A 7,077-nucleotide genomic window follows, 5' to 3' on the forward strand; every position below is an offset into this window, starting at 1 on the left:
TTAAAAAATTAAAAAATAAATAAATAAAAAGAACTACAATAAAGATTTAACATATATAATCTAAGCCATCTCAATCACAATAGCCATTATATTCCACAAGATGAAATAAAATTGCATTAAAATACCATTTAAAAAAAGAAATAATTCCCTAATGATATAATTAGAGACATCAACAACATACAGAAAATAAAAAAGCATAGGAAAGATACCAAATGTACTTATATTGTCAAACAGGAATTTGAAAAGGATGTAGTTGAAAGTAAGTACATATTAGATTAAACATCACAGAAACTAATAAGGGATAGGGCATAGGAACCAAAGTTCTAGCTTCAAAAAGTAAAATACATGAAGAAGCATATGAAATATATATTTAAGGTTTGCATGACTTGATTATGAAATCTGAAAAGGACATGTTAAAAAGTATTGCAGGCTAGTATTTCTCACGGATATAGTCACAAATCCCAGACCACATGCTTACAAAGTGTATCTAAGGTTTCTTGTATGGATAATGTGTCATGGTCCGCTGACTTTTATCAAGAAAACTTGCAAAGGTTAGTTTAGCACTGAAAAGTCAGTTAGATCATACTATTCCCTAACAGAATAACATACTACATGCTGTTTCTACAGAGAATCATATTAAGAACTAGAAACAGGAGAGGACTCCCTTAATCTGATAACTCATTATCTACCAAACCCCTTCAGCCCTCCTCAGTATGGAAATATGAGATTTTCCCTTTTGAGAGTGTACCTTATTGAAGATATCTGCCTCACTTCCATGTATATTGCCCTGATGACTCTTGGCAAGCAATGAGGGAAAAGAAATAACACACTTCAAACTTAGGTGGAATTCCCCTGTGACAATCAAAGCATTCAAAAGAGTAAATAAAATGCACTGTAAATGGCAAAAGTTACCTAGTATCTGTGTTTTCACTTTTGTGGTTTCATTGACCCATGACAGACTGTGGTCTGAAAACAGGAGTTAGAAGACTCCAGATATAAGCAATTCATGAATCTTAAATCGCTTTCTCTATAATATATTTTCATATAAATTATGTCTTATTAGTTATTGTTATTCATCCCTAGCTTATACAAATAAAATTTATTACATGCACATATGTATTAGACAAAAGTACATCAAGGGTTTAGTAGTATTAAAAGAGCTAGAATCTGCTGAGCTTCTTGAAATATGTCCTTCCTAGATAAGGAGAGAATACCTATGTGAGTGAGTACCTGTGTGTGTACATCTGTGTGAGTGTGTGTTTAAAGTTCAGACTTGACAAAATTGTATCAGTATCTCTTTTGAATAATAAATTCCTGGTCATTGGCAAGAGAACTCTAGGGAAATAAGAGAAAATAGAGAAAGAACACTGAATAGTGAATACACTCAAGAAAATGCACATTTTTCAAAGTATAATATTGAAAAAACACAGTTTACAGAAGGCAAAGGTGCTGTACATATTGCTAAATATTTTTAAAGTACTCTTGGCGTTTATTCTTAGAGTGTGTTGTATCAATACGCACAGTTTGTATTAACTACTTGTAGTGGATTTTAATTTTTTTATAAGGTGCTAGCATTGTGGGGATAGGATTGCCAAAGATGTTTGTATGTATTTAAAATATGCAACATGATGAATTAATATACATACATTTTGTGAATTGACTATAACCAGGTTGTTCAACTTATCTATCACCTAACTACTACTTCTTTTGGTTTGACTTTATTTTGTAGGTGACAATACTAAAGCAAATTTAAAGCATATAAATTATAACTATAGTCTCCATGGGGACTAGAGTTGAGGCAAAAGTGTTGTTCATGGTGTGCTTTGGGAAGCAAGAGCCATGTTTTTTTTTTCATATGTTGCTGTAAAATACTTCTGTTTTCTAGCTATGTGTTTTACTTACCTTCATCACTACTTGTAAGAAAGTAGTTTATGTAGAGAAAACATCAAATTTAACTTTATTGCCTCTCTATATGAATCTGTAAAAGTAACACACTGTGAGATGGGAAGGGAGACCCAAAGAGCTACCTCCTGGAACAAGTTTGAGGGAGTATTGTAGACAGAGAGCTCGAGTACTAGAACTGCAGTGGCAGGCACTGAGGACAGACGCAGGGGCTGAGGACGTGCCTCGGTTGGCGAGAGGCTTGGGTTGCATCACGTCCTGGGTCCAGCATATAGAACACCATAAACTGGAGTGGGTGCAGTCCCACAATTCCAGCACTCAGGAGGTATGGGCAGGTGAATCAGAGTAACGAGCTAAATGATGAGGGAGAGGCCAACCTGAACTACATAGGACCCACTATCATAAAGTAAAAAATAAATGAATAGAGATATTTGCAAAATTCTGAGTGAGCACATAGATTTTGTTTTGCTTTAGTTTCATAAAGGGATTTCATTCAGGAAGTCTGTTACCAGCACATCTTTTGAAAGCCCTTTCAGGAACTCTGTATTTGTTCAGGTCCTATCAACAGAAGCTGGTAGCCCTCTGTGCTCAACATGCTGTTCTCTTTGGACCAGTGTGTTGCTGTAAAACTTTTAGAGTTATTTTTACCAAAAGTCCAAAATGACTTCATCATTGGAAGGCCATTGTATACTTTCATATTCCAAAAAAATAAATAGATATCCCACAGGAGCAGGAAACGAATGAAAATAAAAAAATCTAACCAATATTTCAAATAAGTACACATGTCTGTGCTCAGCGTGGGCCAGTCTCAAACACTAGTGGGTTATGCCAAAAATAGCATGATTCAACCAGCTTCCCTGTCACTCAGTGGAAAAGCTGCAGGAATGAGCAACTCCATGAATCTCAACAATGGCCCTTGCAAATGTATAGAAAATATTAGGAGACAAGCGAACTATGTGCTGTAGCTAAATTTACTAAGTAGGACTTACTCACAAATAAACTTAACTACATTAGAAAGTTATGGTCAATCTGTGAAGAGATTAGTAATTGCCATTTAGAACAAAACAACAAATAAAGTCAAACATGAAGACAAACTTTCATATTTTGAAAAATGTAAAATATAGAAACTAAAGGGATGAAAGTGGAATGATGTTCTAAAATCAGAATTAATTTTCTCAACTTGTTTTCCTTTCAAAAATATTTTAACAACATTTAGGGAGTATCTTTTGGGCCTGAGAAACCCTTGATTCTGCCCAGCATGTGCTGCCAGAATGAAGATGAAGCATCAACTACCTCTTATGTCATTCACAAACTGGAAAAAAATTACTTGGACTTGTTGCAAAGGAAAAACAGGAGTAACAGTAAAAACAGAACAGGTGACCTTCTTATTTCATAGTCAAACTCTTCAAAATATATGAGTCACTGTTTAAAACTTGAATCCGTTTCCCCTCACAGAAATGTGAAATTGTGTGAGGGTTCCCAGATGAAGTAGGGCGGAATGATTCCCTGGTTTATATTTTAACAGCTGAGAAAAGAGATCCTGGGGATGGTAATCAAGATTCCAGGGTACCAGTGATGGAGACTGTCTAGTTGGCTATGAAAAAGAGATTTAGAAGGAAGTGAGGCTATCTCTCAGAGCTCAGGACTAACTGTAAAACTGGCTCAGTCCTCTGCTTTATGCTTCCTCTGCATGTAGAGTGCATGGCCATCTAAGACCTTGCATTCCCTTTGAATAATCCGTGTTAAATTGGGTCTCAGTTCTGTTCCCCAATATTCATTTAGCTAGCCTATTGAGGTTAGAGTCTCCATGCCCACCCCAGGTGTCTTTTAAAGATATTCATTTAGTGGGAAGCACGCAGGTTCTGAAGAAGCAGTATTAGCCATAGAGAATTCTCTGATAGCACATCACATGAAAATGATACCATTGGCCTAGGTGCAAGAGGCGGTGATGGTGATGGTTGCATGAAATTACATAGTGCACAAGAGCACAGAGTTGTAGCTGAAATACCGTGGTAATTTATTTGCTTAAAAGGAGGTACCCCTGACACCTGAAACCCTGTTCAGCCATCTGTTGACAAAACATTGCAGTTATGAGAAAATTAAAATATTTAGCATAGTTTAATTTTTAGTATGCCCCACACTAACAATAACATGACTCGTTATATCCATAGCCCTTTGGGATCTTGACGCAAGAGTTACCTCATTTTGATTTGGTGTGATAAAACCATAAGAATTAATATTGAGGTGGGGTAGAGCGATGCTTCAATCTGTGAAAGCACTTGCGCTCTTGCAGAGGACCTGGGTTCAAATCCCAGCACTTCACTGGTTGATTCATAACCATCCTTTACTCCAGTTTCAGGAGATCAGATGCCCTCTTCTGGCCTCTACAGGCATGTGACACACAAGCATACATTCAGGCCAAACACTTCTACACATGCAATAGAAATAACTAAGTCATTACCCTAACCCCCACCCCCCAAAAAAACCAGAATTAATTAGTAAGCTGCAATTGTGTTGGAGAAATACGTGCCATGTTTTATGACATCTCTGTGCCCATTTTGTACTACTTTACTTCTTTCTACTTTCAAATGAGATTCCCGTCTTTTTGTCCATCTTGTGTAATTCATATTGCAAGTGCGAATTATTTATCATATATGTGTATGGCAAATATTATTTCTTAGAAAATGACTTGCTTCTTAGTTTTCTTAAAAATGTTTTAAGGGAAGTTCTTCTAATTAAAGTGTTCTGTATCAGCCCTTGGTTTCATGGATCAGGCTCTCTGTGTCTTGACTGTTTTTGTTCTCACACAAAGTTCAAATAGATATGTTCTACTCTTTTTCTCCAGGAGTGGTGGTTATTCACTTTTCCTATTCACGTATACAAAGCACCTAGATTCACAGCATATGGTGTAAGGTAAGGGTCAAGATAAAAGATGAATTGGTTAATCATCGTTGAGAGGACCGAGTAGAAAAGAGGAAGTCTATTTTTATGTTTTAGAAACTGCTTTAGCCATGATGATGAGACCAGAGTCCTAGTTCCACAGCAAAGTCTCAGGAGTATACCACCCTACTCAGGTGCATGGCCAGAATTAGCCACGAGCATCCTCCAGAAAGCGAGGCTTTGCAATGAGCACTGCCTAGATCCTAATGGGCCCACCAATTCTCCTATCTCAGGTTCTTGTCTTCACTGTGCTCCAAGAATGGAGTTAGCAGCCTAGAGGGGTAAACACAGGAGGGGAGCATCTGTTGTTTGTTACACAAGAACAATAATTCAAACTTCAGGAAGTTAGAAACTCTGAGTCCTTCAGTGGCAGTAGGATTCAAACACAGAGAGAACCAGGAGCATCTGACAGGCCTCAAAGGCTGGAGCAAGTCCCCTTCTTGCTGTGGAAGTAGCAGATCTCCAATAGGAGCTGGAGAGAGTCCTCCAGCCTCTGCTCAGCCCCCAGTAGGGCAATCTCTGGAGGAATCTTAGGAATGTTTTTCATTCTCTAACCTGGGTTCTGGGAGCCAGACACTCAGAAGCTAGCTGGCAGATGGACTCTAAAGACTTCAGATGTCTTCCTCTAAAGTGAATTGGAGGGTCTAGAAGCCAGATCTCTAGAAAGAGCCAGGAGATGGCCAAGAAGAGCCAAAGGGTTAAGTGTCAAGTTGTACCTCCTATATAGATAGTGATGGGTGTTGTAGAATAGTATTTTAAGATGTGTTACATTTGTTTATGCTCTAGAACATCTGTTTAATGATGCAAAGATGTGTTGCATTCTTTTTTATTATTTATTTATTTACTTATTTATTGATTTAAGATTTCTGCCTCCTCCCCGCCACTGCCTCCCATTTCCCTCCCCCTCCCCCAATCAAGTCCCCTTCCCTCATCAGCCCTAAGAGCAATCAGGGTTCCCTGACCTGTGGGAAGTCCAAGGACCACCTACCTCCATCCAGGTCTAGTAAGGTGAGCATCCAAACTGCCTAGGCTCCCACAATGCCAGTACGTGCAGTAGGATCAAAAACCCATTGCCATTGTCCTTGAGTTCTCAGTAGTCCTCATTGTCTGCTATGTTCAGCAATGTGTTGCATTCTTTGTGTTGCATTTGTTTGACTTTGTGAAGCTGTGTTACCTTGCCTGCCTAAAACACCTGATTGGTCTAATAAAGAGCTGAATGGCCAATAGAAAGGCAGGAAAAAGGTAGGATTAGCAAGCAGAGAAAATATGTTTTGTTTGTAGAGTTTAGTCTATTCTACTTTTTCCTCACTCAATAAAACTGGAAAGTTTTTGTAGTGTTTCACTGAGCTGTGCTGCAGCAATAATGGGTATGTATTAGAAAGGATGTTGCATGGGCATCTTTGTAGGAAATGGTTAGTTTTAAAAAATAACTTTACAAAAAAACTTTCATCTAGTTTTATAACTCAGCCTAATTTGATCAGTGGTCCTTTCAAAATGTAGATGCAGGACACATACTAAACATAGCTCTCCTCTAGTTAAAGGCTCTCTCTGCTGAAAGTATGTCCTCCAATTGAGGAAAATGGTTGTGTATAAGAGAAACCCATCACTTGCTTTCTACAGCTGCAAATGGAAGCAAATGACAAATAGACCTTACCAAAGATTGTGACAGTTTTGATACCAAACTTCAATATTGTTTCCCTGCTTAAGAATAATAAGGAGCATGGTGATGTTATTTATTGTGAAATCAGGGGTAAATAGATAACTTTAAGGCCAAATCCTCTTCAATTAATTCATTGTTTTTATTATGTGTAGTTTAATACCAGGAGGCATTTTAAGTAGTTTGGGGAATGTATTTTCACTTGAATTTATTATCTGAATATAATTTTCCTTAACTCCCTTCCTTGACAAACTGCAGAATCACATAAATACCACACTAAAATTAAAACAATTGACTTAAAACTTACATTGTACAACCAAATGAGAGTCAGAGAAACTAACAAACATACCAGCTAAGTGGAGAAGAAAGCTTGTGGAGGAAGGCTTCCTGCTGGACATAAAGTTACTGTGCATTTTCCCTGAGTAAAATTTAAAACCCATGATGAATGGGAATTGATGTATTGTTCTTACTGTTTCTTTAGTGCCTACAATAGAGATGAGAACTTAGTTCCATTGGTTATTGATGCAGATGGTAATTCCCTTCCCTTCCCTTCCCTTCCCTTCCCTTCCCTTCCCTTC

This window comes from Microtus ochrogaster, linkage group LG4 (genome assembly GCF_000317375.1).
Source record: "Microtus ochrogaster isolate Prairie Vole_2 linkage group LG4, MicOch1.0, whole genome shotgun sequence".
Classification (NCBI taxonomy): Eukaryota; Metazoa; Chordata; class Mammalia; order Rodentia; family Cricetidae; genus Microtus; species Microtus ochrogaster.